This window comes from Ascaphus truei, chromosome 3, assembly GCF_040206685.1.
Source record: "Ascaphus truei isolate aAscTru1 chromosome 3, aAscTru1.hap1, whole genome shotgun sequence".
Lineage (NCBI taxonomy): Eukaryota > Metazoa > Chordata > Amphibia > Anura > Ascaphidae > Ascaphus > Ascaphus truei.
Window position 1 is genome coordinate 286,889,765 of NC_134485.1, and position 15,520 is coordinate 286,905,284.

Consider the following 15,520-nt stretch of genomic DNA (forward strand, 5'->3'; position numbering starts at 1 on the left):
CAGAGTCAGTACAAACACTTGTGTGCAGCATTGGGAGAAAAAGTCCCCGGTCAGCTAGTTGCCAGAGTGAGCGTTACTGAGTGGTGATGCCAGCTGTTGGTCCCAATGTACGTTTTGCAATTACATGCTTTGTTAAGGGAGCGTATCCACCACTTCAGCTGCGTCCCCTCTTAAAATCTCCGACAGGAGGATGAGGTTTAATTATACTGTAAAACAAGGAACAAGGGGGAGCAAGGGTTTAAGGAACAATAACAATCAGAGTTCTAAACACGAAGAATACAAATACCTAACCTACAGTGAGGTCAGGTACACCGGGGGGGGGGGGGATAAAAATATATCGCATGATACTTACACGGCCAAGTGTAAGTACAGGTACAAGGAGGGGTATCTGTAATGATCAGTCTTTCCTTAACCAAACCAAACAGCAGGGGAACCGTGATCACTGGCTGGCAATGATGTGTCGTTGAAGACCCTCACTCTGTCAGTCTTTTCAAAGCTCCCGCGTGTGGTCGTATAGAGATGGTGAGGCAGACGTGTTATCAACAAATCGATAAATTTATTGGTAAGGTATACAAATAACAATGCACTCACATAAAAGCAAGCTCCCAGGTCGGCGCCCGTAGTGGAGTGGCAAGCCCTGCAGCGAATGTCCCTGTCGCCGCGTCCGGAGGACAGGGGAGTATGGTAATGACGTGCGGCTGCTTGCGACTGCTATGGAGGCCCCGGTGGGACAAAAGCAATCAGCCAGTAGGAGCTACGCGTTTCGCCGAGACTTCGGCTTCATCAGGCTCAAGAATTATACTGTAACCCTTTTAGCGCTAGAAAGCAAGTGTACTGTAAGTTTAAAAGATACACGCAAGGATACAGTCTTACAAGATATTACCAAATGAAAGTATAGCAATTCTTTATAGAGCTACCTAACGAACTGTACCCCCTTCCCTCTCTCTTTTCATGATGAATGAATTGAAATTTGTTGCAGTTACTGACAAACAGCACTAAGACCGCGATTAAACAGAAAAACGCGTGCAGTGCCGCGCGCCTGAAAACAAAACAAAAAAACAATAGCAGTGGTTATACCTGTTGCAGCGTGACCGCCGCATGGAACTGCAGGGCGGATGTCTCCTGACGCAATCCTAAGATTTGTTCTTGGCTGGCGACACTGCGTCACAAGAGTGGTTCCAGCCAATGAGGGCAAACTGCTCATGGCCACGCCTCCGCCACGCTTCCCTGTCTCCGCTTTGCAGTTTCCCTGGTGTAATCAAGGTGCCGCTCGGCAGCAGCGTGAGGGTGACATCACCGCATCACGCTGCCGCTCAGTGGCATCTGGTGTAATCGAGCCCTTAGAGTAACAGACTATAGACAGCATCATTGGTTGCTACGTAGCTAACCCTTGAGAACTCTAGATTCATGGGTTCTCAGTGTTCTGTTAGTTATCTCTTATTTGCTGTTTGTGCCAGCCAGAGAATACATCTTTCAATTCACTGCTATTCAGCAGAATATCATCTCCTTTTATTTTACTTTATTTTATGAATGGTTAAATACAATATGCTTTATCCACTACTCATTAACACTTCTACTGTAATTATCAGAGTTCAATACTGACTCTCTCTCATACTCTTATTTGACCACACAGGCTTCATGCCATTAAGGGTTTATATCTATACATTTATACATTTCTGTTTTCTGGGTGTTGTGTGTACACACAATTGGGGGCTACCCTATCTCTACTACTCTTTGGTGGCTGAGATCCCTCTGCTTTCCATATTACTTACCTGTCTCTGGTCTTGACTCGCAGTGTACAATGTGCCAGTCACCCTAAAAGCCATAAACAGCCTCAGGATAAATGATAGAACTGAGCCTTTCCTCCATCCTTCCTTCACCTTCCTCTTTATGTCTGAATATCGGTTCTTACAGTTTTCTGTGCATCTTGAGCAATTGGCCATGTCCATTTAACAGCGACCACTCAGCCATGGCACATTTGGCAACCAGGACAGTTTGCTGATGCAGGTAATGTCCCTGACCCCTTACCCTAAAAACTCTAACCTCAACCCCTTACCCCAAAAAACATAGCTCATTACCCTAAAAGCCCAAATCTTAAACCTCATACCACAAAAACCCAAACCTCAACCCCATACATTAAAAAACGTAAATCCTTAGCCTTAAAACGTTAACCCCTATTTCTAACACTTATTACCCTATCTCGGGCCTGACGGCCCCTCAGTGGCTGAACGGCCACGGTAATAGTCCATTTTTGCTTCCTGGATGAATAGTTTTAAAGAGAGTTCAATTTTTGGGGAGGAAAAATGCAATAACTATTCCAACACATACATTTTGTACATCGAGTAATGTCAGAAGATGATGCTAATGATAAGCTCAGCAGTTTTGTTTAGATGGTGCTGAATAAAATAAGGTTGTTAAGGTCACTAGTCATCAATAATATGTCACAGTTGATCAGACTCACTAGGTGTCATCATACAGTACATCTTAACTGTTTTGGTCTCCATTGGACTTTAAAAAGCACCCATGCAGTGTCAGTCATATGAAGGAAGCACCACTGCAACAGCAAGAAGCTCGACAAACATATATTTAGCTACAGCAAGTATTTATTTGAAAGATAAATGCTAGGTTTCCCATTTATGCAAAATGTTAATTTCTTTTTTTTTCACGTTTAACATCCTTTTTACAGTGTAGTTCTGTTATTGGTGTTATTACCTGATAGATGCCCACACAGCTTGTCATAGTGACTGATGACATTATCAATGAGGACATCCTTCTCCTCCATTGTAAACCTGATGCTGTGCATGACGTGATGTAGGAGGTGTGCAACAGGTGGAAACTCAAGCTCTGAGCCCCCTTAAGTTTACAATAAATATATAAAAAATTACAATGAATCTATATAAAAATAAGTAATATAATACTAAAAAACAGTAATATTAACCCTATTCTGAGAAAACAGTAATTTGTCTATATAGTTGACAAATATATCAATATGAAGATCGCAGCAGACTTGAAATGAGGTACTTTGCAGAAATTAGACCAAAACATCGTAGAGATATTAATATTATGTATTTACATCTAGTTTAGAGAATAAACCTACTGCATACATAAACTACCCAAATCCAATGAAATACACTACCGACACACTTTATTAAAGTGTGGCCGGTTCCGCAAGCCGGGAGATTTCCCGGCTTGCTAGTGGCCGCCCCTCGGCGTGCCGCGCGTCACCGACGCGCGGTCACGCGTCATCGGGAGCCTGCGCCCCCTGCACGCGTGTCCAGGGCTCCCCGAGGGAGCCCTGGTGTCCCGCGATGTGGGGGACGGCGGCAGGGGGTTCCGGGGGACCCGGCGGACCCGGCAGCGGGAGGGAGAGCGCCCCGATCGGAGGGCGCTCTTCCGCTGCTTCGGCGCGCGCCCGGCACCCTCCGGCGCGCGCCAGTTTACTGCTGCGGCCGAGAACGGGCAAATGCTCGAATAAACTCGGCCGCAGCAGTATTGGAATTGTAACCTTTGTGTATATTGCAAAGATTAACAAAACTATGTGAGAAATAGCCTAAATCAATGTTTATATTAAGCCCCTTTGGGATCAACGTTCTCAATTTGTGAATCCACAAAGTTTCTCTTTGGCAGATTTTTTGTACCAAATCTCTCCCTCCCCCCTTATTTCCTAATTCAATTTTGTCTATGCCCATGAATCTTACACCTTCTGGGTTACTGGAATGGTAGCGTTTGAAATGACTCGAAACACTGTGTGTCTCGAGTCCCTTTTTGATATTTAAATAGTGTTCCCCAATACGTTGTTTTAGACACCTCTTGGTACGTCCAGCATATTGTTGATTGCAAGGACACACCAAGAGGTATACAATTCCTTTGCTTTCATAGTTAAAACATTTATTTATCTTGAATGTTTCTCCTGTTTGTGTGGATGTAAATTCTTTACTTACCAAACTATATTTGCACTTACCACACTTAAAAAAAACCTATTGGCAGATTTTTATTGGGCCAGTTCTTTTCTTTTGTTCCCATCCTACGGATGCTTGGGGCAATACGTTTTTTATATTCTCTGCCCTTGTATAAATGATATTTGGTCTCTCCCTTATACTTTCTTTTAGGAGGGGATCCTCCTGAAGGATATGGTGATATTTTTTCAAAATCTGATCTATTTTTATGTTTTCTGAATTATATTGTGTAATAAAGGTTACCAATTTATCATTGAATTTATTACTTTTTTCGTTTTTATGTCCTATTAATTTGTCTCTTTTTTCATTTAGGGCTTCTAATTTAGCCTCTTGTATGAGAGTGTTATTGTATTTTCTTTCCACAAACCTTTCTGTTAGTGTTTTCGATTGTTCCAAAAAAGTGCTGCTGTCTGTACAGTTACGTCTAATTCTTTTGAATTCCCCCTTGGGGATATTGTTGAGCCGTCTTGCATGATGGTTGCTAGATGACAAAATGTAACTATTGCAGTCTATTTGTTTGTAGAACGTACGTGTTTTGATCTGTCCTTGGTTAATGAAAATACAGAGATCTAAAAATTCAATTTCCACTTGACTGGAATTGTATGTGAATTTTAGATTCAGATTGTTAAAATTGATCTGTTCCAAAAATTTGGCCAAATTTTCTTGACCCCCACGCCAAATAAAGATGATGTCATCTATAAATCTCCTGTAGAGCACCAGGTTTGCGCCCAGGATGCCACCCATCCATATGGCATCCTCCTCCCATCTGCCCATGAACAGGTTGGTGTAGCTGGGTGCAAACCTGGTCCCATTGCAGTTCCAACCAGCTGTAAATAATAATGATCATAAAATATAAAATAATTATGCATTAGAATTTAATGTATGCTGTCCAATATACATTTATTTTGATCTATATGTAACGTTGAATCCAAATCCAAAAAATATTTCACTGCCTCATATCCTTTCTGATGATCTATGTTAGTGTATAATGACATGACACGTCACTAATATGTCATTTTCTTCCCATTCCACTGTTTTGAGAAGACTGATAATGTGTGCACTATCTTTGATATGTGATTTTAATTTCGGAACGTAACTTTGTAATTGACAATCTATATATTGTGATAGATTGGAACTTATGGAGTTGATGCCCGATATTATCTTTGAGATACAAAACCACCAAGAATTGGGAACAGTTCTATTTCTTCAAGCTGCACCGAAATAGATATACCAAGTTTAGACACTTTAGTTAGAGCGCTTCCTTTTTTGTTTATAGTTACAGAGAGAAGTAAATTATACAAGCAGAGTTACATACCAAATTAGGACAGATAAGCGCAAACAGATATAAAAGGTAATAAGGATCCTCATTTGTTAAGGTTTCTAATAACGTCATTTTTCATAGAAGGCGAAATTCACAGGTCATACAAGTTTCACACCCTTCTGCAGGAGCTACAGCTATTTACTTTGATAAACTGAATTGTCAGTTAAAAAGCTTCAATAATCATAGATACTGTATGTGTCACAATTTGAAAGAGAATAGACAGAAAATGGCACAAGGAAAGAAACTCAGCTATCTGTCTTTTTAAAACCTGATGTATCCTAATTGGTTTCTTTAGCTAAATTTACACCTTTTGAATCTCTTGTGAAGGATGCCCAAAGGATAAACAGCAGTCTTTCTTTTTTATGGCATGTCTGAGAGTCTTTATTGTTTAAGTGATATCCAGGAATTGACCCTCAGGAATATTTTTAATTATGTGTTCAACACATTGTCGAGTGGCCCCCCAGCTAGGTTTTGCAGCTTGTCAAATCTTGATAAATTCACTTACATACTGTATTGTCTAATTCTTCAAAACTTTTATTTCCAGAAATAGATATCTTTTTCTGAATATTTACTGTAAGATAAAAAATATATTGATATTCTCTGGTAGCCGTGCAGAGTTTCTTTGTCCCTCGTTTCAAATCTAAAATGAAGGGACATCACAACAGCACAGACATTACTTTTGGACTCAGAGATTTCTTTTAGGTGGGGGAAATTATATATTGTCCGAGTGACCGATTACACTATGAATGGCCAAAAAAACCCTATTTACTTGAATTAGATTTTTTGACCGATCGGCCGCTTAAGGTACCTTGACAAAGCGCTCTGAGTAGTGTGACTCGTTGGTAGGGCTTTCTGGCCCTTATTTTTCTACATGACCATTAAATAACTATTTTTTTATGGGACACACACTCTCCTGATCATTTATTTGTTGGATACCTGTTGTAGTGCTCTGCCTCCTCTCCTCCTTTTTGTTACATGAATTAAAGTTACCCTAGTCTAGCTGTTTTAACATTATAGACATAAGGGGATTTTCCTTCAGGCGTCCAGAACAGGAGGTAACACTTAAGGTGTAAGTACAATGCTTTAAAATGCATGGCAGGAAATCCCAGTGAGTAAGCAATGCGTACTTTAGACTTGAGCTTCAAAGGCCATCCAGGACATAGAGGTGTTGAAACTTTTGTTAGCAAAGAGGGGTGAAGGAAGAGAACTTCAAAAAGCCATCCTGGCAAAAGGTCGCTCAGTCCAGACTCTCTGGCGCTGAGCCGTCAGGGGGTCTCGCATACCAAGTGGGGAAAGATGGCATTTGTCGCACATGCTCAGTTGCGATACTGAAGCTTGTGCCAGGCTACTCACGACGGGCAAACTCTAGGATAAGAGGGAATATTTAGTTCCCATGCAGAGGTTGGCTGCAGGGCTTAGAGATAGGAATGTTAACCCTATAAGAAGCTTTGCAGCCCCTCAGGTAACAGATTCACCTAAGATCCATCTAAGATTCATCATGCGGTAAAGAGTTCCATCTAAGATCTTTCCTGTAACCAGATTTAACATCGTAACTAGTAAGTGTTTTTTCGTAGTATTTTGTAAATCAAGTTGTGTGTGTTTATTGTGTAAATAAATTACAATTTATTTTACCTTCTGCTTTGCTCAATCAAAGGATCCAGGTAATAAAGGTGATAAAAGCATTGGTCTCCCATGACAGAGGGAAATTTAGAAAAAATACATAACGGTCAGATAATTTATAAATAACATACCTGCAGTCATACATGGCAAGCTATACTGATCTTAATGTTTCTCTCCCACTACTTCCAAGATTGTTGCAACCCCCCTCATCCTCTCACATCCTCCTCACACCACCATCCCTCCTCCTTCCTCACTATCACCCCCCTCCTCCTCTTCCCTCACCTTCACCCCCTCCTCCTTTTTCATCCTCTCCCACTACTGGTATCTTACCTGTGGAGGCAGGGACAGAGTGGAGTTCTTCTCTCCTCTCCCACATGCAAAGCTGGAATGAAACTACCTTTCCCAGCATGAAAATGAGGGAGCCCTCCCATTGGTTAGTCCTTGGCTGGGAGGGGAGGGGGTGATGCTGCTCGTTGCCCTGGTTACCAGATGCTGCAGCCTGCAGGAGACTCACGCTGCCGCTTCTGCTTCTGAATCGAAGGTAAGAGCCCCTGCACACGGCCACCCTTCACACATACATGTCCGGTATTACCTCTAATCTTTTACCAGACAGATCGGTAAAATACCGGTCTGTCCGATTCAAAACCGGACACCTTGTAAGCTCTTCGGTGCAGGGACTTCTCTTCCGCAATGTTACTTTTATGTCTGAAGCACTTATTCCCATTATCTGTTATTTGTATTATTTATTATTTATATGATTGTCACGTGTATTACTTCTGTGAATTGCTATGTACATTAATGGCGCTATATATATATATATATATATATATATATATATATAAAGACATACATACTGTAGTGCCGATGAGTATTCTAAAACAAATCTGGGGCAATCACCAACAAGATCCAGGTACATGCTGGGTACATGCTGCAACATTTTTGAAGACAGACTAATTGCCCTTCGGATTAACAGCGGGGGTCCCTGGCAGTCCCATTCAAACTGAATGGGACTGCCAGGGACCCCTGCTGTGTTAATCCGATGGCCATTAGTCTCTGCAGAAATGTCACTGAAATGTTGCAGCATGTACCCAGCATGTACCTGGATCTTGTTGGTGATAGCCCCACATTTTCCAAGGCAAGTTTAAGGCAAGTTTTAGAATACTCATCGGTGCACCTGTATACCTGGCAACCCTAGTAAGACCTTGGTTTCTTTATCAATGTGTCCCTTTCCCCAGTGGAGGAGTTAAGAGCCTAATTGTCTGTTGTCATTTCTAAATTCACAAACAATGGATTTCATAGAAGGTACAGTAACGTGACAGTTTTAGTAGTGCGAATCATACCATTGTCAGTAATATTGCTTAGCAGCGCATGATAAAAAAAATGTCTGAAGAAGTGCAGACGAAATGTGTGAACTACAGTATTTTGTATTACTATTGTGTAGCAATCATTAAAGAGCAGTTCACTAAAAAAAATGACCTGTCCTAAAATGAAGCTCAATTTGACACTTTTTAAGCCAATTACCAATGTTTCTTACATTTTAGTCACACAATAGTTCGCTTTAATTTGAAGTTTTATTTTGAAATGGCCGTGCCAGAAGTGTTTACATGGCAACCTGTGCCAATGTTGCTCCAATCAAACAGGCAGCACAGAGCTGTTTTCCTTGCAGACTTTAAGCAGACATCAGAAAAGCTGACTTATCCTGAGCTTCACTAATAATACTATTTGATGTAAGGGAAGTCACAATGTGGGAAGGTCTTAGAAGCCATGTTAACTTTGGTGTTTCGCTCAATATTTAGAAATAAAAACACAATTTATAATTAATTAAAGCTGTAGTTCAAGATTTTTGATTTTTTCCCCATTCAATATGTGCATCAATACAATCTAGACACTTACAAGTGATTAGCTAAATTGCTGATTGATCCGTTCTCCTGTAATCGATCGCTGAATCGATCGGCTCGGGTGTCACTAAATGCATCTTGGGTCCTGCTCTGCTGCACTGACAGCCAAAGTTCTGTGAGGAAGATCATGTGACCAGGCCGGCACTAGATTCAATTGGTTCACTGCTAGAGAGGGCAGGGCTCAAAAACGTGATACTGTTTCAGATGGGGAAGGGGATTTGACTTTGTAAATGGTTGCTATAGTAACAAAAATGCCTGTTACATTAGAATACAAACACAAGGAGGGGAAAAGGGGAAGTGGAGGGGGAATGAATACCCTCGCTACTGCTTGCTGGATGTGGCTATGTGGAGGTGCTACTATCAGGGGTAATGTCAAATAGAAAAAACAGAGAGAGGTAGAACCCCAAGGAGAGCACTCTACCAATGTGTACCAATGTGTAGCCAAAATGTATCAGAACCTAGTAAGGTGGGTGAGTAATGAATTAATTAAAACCAGAAACTTTAATTGAGGCTTAACTCTAAATATAAAATAATATGGGGAACACTATAGGTCAAGTAATATACTAATGATAGCCAGTGTACAGTGAATTAATATTAAAAATGAGCAAAGCAGACCACAATAAACTCTGTACTGTAAACCCAGAGTCTGGGATATGGCCGCACGATAACACTAGTGGTGTAGAGTAGATCCAAAGGATGGTTATAGGTCAAAACAGGTAACGGTAAGTGTCTAGTTTGTACTATGTCGTATGGCATAAATCAGCATGTCGATATCAACGCTGACTGTAGCAGTATACAGGTATAGCTGGTTACTTGTACAGGTTAGTGGTATTGTACCTATATCAGTAACACAGCACACAGAATCAGTTATCTGTGTAAATAATGCCAAAAACCGTGCCTGTTGGTGGTGGATCTCTATGTACACCAATTGCAATACAGGTGTTTAAGTGGCCCTATCCTATGCCTTAGTTATGCCAATAATCCTATACTTTACCTTAGTATCTGCCATACCAGTCTGCACTTATCTCCAGTAGTGTGGGCTATACAGGTCACTACTATAGACCTGGCCTTGACAGCGCTAGTGAGTTTATGTAACCACTAGTGCACCACTATTCAGGGGCAGATACCATACAGGTCTTACCTACCGCATATTATACCACAGTGTGCTTATGTATATACCTTTAGTGTGTTAATTTAGTGCGTATTATACGCCCTGATACATCCACATTGAGACTATCTTTCAAGTGGGCTCTCTAAGGCTCCTCCCCTATATCTTTAGGCAGCTATAACTATAGCAACTGATCCCGAGTATCTATTAGGGATCTGCTTATTCAATATCTACCCACCTAGCCATAGGTGGGTTATCAATGATACAGTCACGTGCTGTTGAATCATACTATTTAATCTTGTTTTAACACCCAATTTTTTATTCATGGTTATTAATAAAGTATTTTAATATTACAATTATACATTTGTTGTGACTGAGTGCTGGAAGACTGGGTTCTTTTCCCTTCTCCTGTATACAATCACGTCTCCATACAGTCAGCACCTCACCGTGGTTAACACTAGCTGTGCGGGTTTTCTTTACGTGTAGTTTATATATATATATATATATATATATATATATATATATATATATTTGAAATGACTTCAAATGACTACTTGTAATACTTTATTTTACTGTTGCTTAAGATCCTAACCAATGTGCAATAGATTTTCTCCCTAAATTAAAAAAAAAATACATTGACAGATTAATACCTCATGATTAGATAGAGCACATTAATCTGAATATGGAAATATTACTGAAGAAATATAAATGCAATTATCACCCTCTATTTTTGGAATATATTTTTAATAATCTGTTCATCATGCTGGCAGGATGGCAGCATTCTTAGTGCAAAATGTTAATTGACTCAGCTGGCCCAATTAGTTAACCCCTTTGAGTGTAGACAAAAGTAAGAGGCGTATTTGTGAATATCTTGTATCTACGTGGCTATACATACCCTCTCTAGTATTCTGCAACGTGCTGTGAAACAAAAAGAAAAAAGAAAATGTCTATTAGATAAAAACATTGTATTTTATAACTGAAAGGTTAATAATAGTAATGTGATTTTATACAGTACCTTCTGAAACAACTGTATCTAACCCTGGGAAATGTTTTAGTATGCTGTGAGGCTTTCATGTTGTCCTCTGTTTTTTAGTTTACAGTTCTGATTAAATAAGCACTGACTTTGAATTAAGAAGTACCCTACTGTTTGCATCAAATTAAGAGCTGCTAATTTTTCAATGACTGCAGATGAGAAAGTGAAGCTGCACGTTTTGTTAGAATCAGTAGGACTAAGTCAATCTGTCAGTTTCTCTTACATATTTTGGGATTGTGGTGTGGCCCAGAATGCTGAAACAATTACTTGGATGAAACACCAAGTGATGTTGGCCAATTTAGGGTCGCATGGAAATGAATGGAAAATGAGCCCTTAAAGGAAACTAAAGATAAACAGATTATGAGAATGTACATAAAAATACCACTTGTGGCACATTTGCATGTCTCAGACAGGTCAGTGTTTCACCAATATCGCTTAACAAACAGTGCTTCCACTGCAGCCAGGGATTCTGGGTAATGACATGCAAATGAGCACAGTGTGTCACTCTTTGCGTCTCATCCATTTGACATGGACCCCTATGAGCTTATGCCTGCTGCATTACAAAGCTTTTCAGCACAGCCTGGGTTTAAGAAGTGCATAGTCAGTAAACCTACTCGCAGACAGCTGTTTTGACATTTTGGGTCTCATCAGTGCAAGGTTGGTTGCTGGTTATGCAACGTGAAGCTGGTATGTTGGATTAACAAGACATTTAAAAGTCATGGTGCGTAAAAAAAGCGACAAAACCCCTCCCCCGTACAGTGTACAGTAAATAAATTGACCACTTGTGGTGAATTCACATGTCTCAGACAGGTCTGCAACCCTGTCTTTCCCCATTATCGCTAAGAAATCAGTTATGTTTGTCAAAATTGATGAGCTGTAAAGAGTAACTTCTCATCAATGACATTGATGCTGATTTGCATTTCATTACCCAGAATCCCTGGCTGCAGTGGAAGCACTGTTTGCTAAGCGATAATGGGGAAAAACAGGGTTGCAGACCTGTCTGAGACATGCAAATGGTATTTTTATTTACTGTAAACTGTACGGTGGAGGTTTTAGTCACTTTTTTTACCCACCATAACTTTTTTAATGTCAGATTATGAGGGAAAGAAAGTAATGGCTCAAAAAGGTTTATGAGTTAAAGTACAATCCAACAGTATTACTGAAGGTTTAAACTAATTAAGTTAAAATGCTTACACTGTAGATACCAAACTTCTGAAAATAGGCATGCAAATGTGCAAATTATATGTCACTTTTGGCTTCCTTCCTGATCATGGATGTACATAAGACATAGCAAAGACTAAATCAATACATTGGGGTATTAAGCAAAAATCTCCTTCCTGTAAAATGAGGCTAAAAACTGCACCAGATGAATCCTTCTAAACCAATTTGATACCAAGACCACACAAGGGATTAGTATATATATATATATATATATATATATATATAACGATAAAAAAGAAAGCTCCCGATCCTAGTGTAATATGAAAATATACATTTAATAACCAGTACTAAGTCCAACAAATTTAAACTCACAAACATATGTGAATAATAAGCATGTAATGAGTATACTCATTCGCCAACTGCCGGAAGACACTGCTCTGCTCACACGCCAAACTTTTCCTTAGTGAAGTCCCAGTGTGTCTGAGCCACCATCCAGCAGGAGTCTCAGAAGGTAACACAACCTCTCCTGATGTGACCCGGATGTTCACCGCTCACCACAGCAACTCCGGACGGGAGGAAATGGCAACGTGACCCCGTAGAGGAGATTGGGCTGAATTCGCCAAAGCGCAGCAGCGTTTCTAATGTCCCAGCAGCAGCCAAGGTATGAACGAGTATATTTACAGACTGTCAGTAGCTCACACTAACATTCCCAACGCGTTTCTTCACACTAACGTTAGTGCTAAGCTCCGTGTAGCAGAGCTGCGGCGTTTCCTGATCCTTTGGAGCATGAGTATTATCTCATAACATGCTTTTTTACTTCTTATGTTTGTGAGTTCATTTTATGAGCCTTTTTGGGAATTAAATACCTTTTTATACAGTAATGCACTAGGATTGGGCGCTTTTTTCTTCTATTTTCTATGCAGGTGGAGAGGGAGGTCGTTGTGCCCTTTAAAGAAGCTGCCCTTATCCTGATAATGCCTTTTGTTTCCCTTGTATTGGACATTTTTGGACTTCAATGGACTTAATATATAGTATGGTATTGAGTGGGTCCACAGCACACCTTTGTGCAATTATTTATGCATTTTTTATTTAGTATCATTGATTTTACAGTCAGACAATATTATTGTTTTATATTCACATTATTTTTATCTTGTATTTTGTATTTTCTTGAATTTTTTGCTGTCATGCTACACCCAGGCGCAGTCCTTAATTGTATATATAAATAAATATATATATATATATATATATATATATATATAAGACACACAGATGAAAAGAACATAGACAATCCCCTTAGTAGCACTCTAAATTACACCTAAACTAATCTATAAGATAGAGATGGTTAAAAAGAAACAGATGCTCCGCCAATTCAGAAAAAATGAACAAGATTTTATTAATTAAACAACAAGACACACTAACTTAAAAACAAGCTAGTGCTAATGAGATTTTCTCAATTATGGATGAGGGTACACAATCAGAAGTAATAGTATCCACCAGTAAGGATAAAGATAATATGCATATACTTAAACTGCTTACTCAAAAAAAACTGAGGGTTTGGTGGAATAAGACCGCCTTGGAAAAGTATATTTTCAATAAATTAATACCAAGGGGTCTGAGGTTGCAGACATTTCCTGCATTTCAATTCAATGACATCAAACTAAAGGAACAATGGGAGAACACACTTAGTACCTGTTCCTTTCAGTTGATGCATATTGTAATTGCACATGATGAAAGTGTGTTAAAGGACATAGCAGAACAAACAGAGTTAACATTGAAAAACATGGAAAGTGAAACAGCAGATCTAATTGCTAAAATAGAGCAGGACTTATCAAAATATGAGGAGGACATTACAACTGTCAAGAAAACAAAATTTCTACGTGACTCTGCTGATTATAAAGCAAATAATGTTTACCGCTGGGAAAGGGGCAAGAAACATAGTAAAAGGAATAAATCTAACATTGATGCAGCTGATATCTCCCCAGGCTTCACCTCTTCTGAAGCAGAATCTTCGGATACAGATGCCACACATGGAGCTGGCTCCAATTATAGAGCACCTTTTTTAGGCAGAGGTGGCCAACAGGACAAAGCAGGAGGAGGACTCGGAGGGGACGCAAGACGCTTGCGAGACAGGCAACGTTATGGCTACAAAACAAAGAAAAAGTGACGGTTCCCGAAGACTCAGAAGAATTGACAGTTATGAATCTGTCAGACATCTGCCTGACTGCGGATCAAATTAATGTCCTTAAAAAGGGCTTATCATTCGCCCCTACTTCAACAATGGATAAGTTTGAATGGATTAAGGACTTACATCTATTTTGCCGCAAACTTCTTCTGAGGAAATTCTATTCCAAAGGTAAAGACACCTCCATACATTTGGAAGGAGATGATGGATGGAATATGATGGAACGTCAACTTATTTCTGATATGAATACCGAATTTGTAGGAATTGAAGATTCTGTCCCAAGTGAGTCCAAAATCCTAGCTCAATTTCGTCCTAAATCCACATTTTGTCCACCATTCCAGACATGCCCACAGATAGAAGTATTTGTATCCCTGGTGGCCAATGATATTTTGAAATTACCTGAGCGATCAGGGGCCAAAAATCTGAATTCCCAGGAATGGCGTGCTGTGAAAGAACTTGGCAAAATGACAACGGTCGAGTTCAAACCAGCCGATAAAGGTGGCAATGTGGTGGTGTGGCCTAAATCCCAGTATGAGCGGGAAGCCTTTAAACAACTGCGAGATCGAAACTGCTATACAGAACTTAGTGCTGATCCCACTGACAAGTTCAAAAAAGAGCTTGAAATTATTCTCAGTGAAGCCTGCACAATGGGTACTATAACAAGCAAAAATAGAGAGAGCCTAATTACCAAACATCCTATTATGGCAACCCTGTATTTGTTACCCAAGATACATAAGAGCATGACCAATCCCCCTGGGAGACCAATTGTGGCGGGTATTGGCAGCCTGTGTGAGCCCATCAGCCAATTCCTGGACCCTTTCTTACGCCCATCCGTGGAAGCTTTACCATCATATTTACGTGACACTATGGATGTCCTTTCACGATTGGATGGCATCATGGCTGATGCCAATACTATTCTTGTCACGTGTGATGTGGAGGCTTTATACACCTCCATAAACCACAAAGATGGATTATGCGCTGTGGATTTTTTTTTGAAAACATCCTCTTTCAGTCCAAATCTCACTAATCTTCTCTTACAGCTTCTTTCATTTATACTAAATCACAATTATTTTGTGTTTAAGAGTAGATTTTATTTACAGATTAGAGGGACGGCGATGGGGGCAACATGTGCCCCATCATATGCAAACTTATTTCTGGGTTGGTGGGAGAGGGAGGTGGTTTTTTGTGAGGAAAATCTTCATCTTACCATGCATGTTTTGTTGTGGTTGAGATACATTGAT

At 40.0% G+C, this 15,520-nt stretch overlaps 1 long non-coding RNA gene across 1 annotated transcript in view; it reads right to left on the minus strand.

The window, feature by feature from the left end:
• Positions 1-10,277: 10,277 nt before the first annotated feature.
• Positions 10,278-15,520, minus strand: part of LOC142491076 (uncharacterized) — a 31,019-nt gene continuing 25,776 nt past the window's right edge. Inside the window, exons 2-3 of the long non-coding RNA XR_012800265.1 lie at positions 10,799-10,821; positions 10,278-10,517 (exon numbers count right to left, since the gene is read on the minus strand). This is a non-coding gene — a long non-coding RNA (uncharacterized LOC142491076). The remainder of the gene's footprint in view (positions 10,518-10,798; positions 10,822-15,520) is intronic.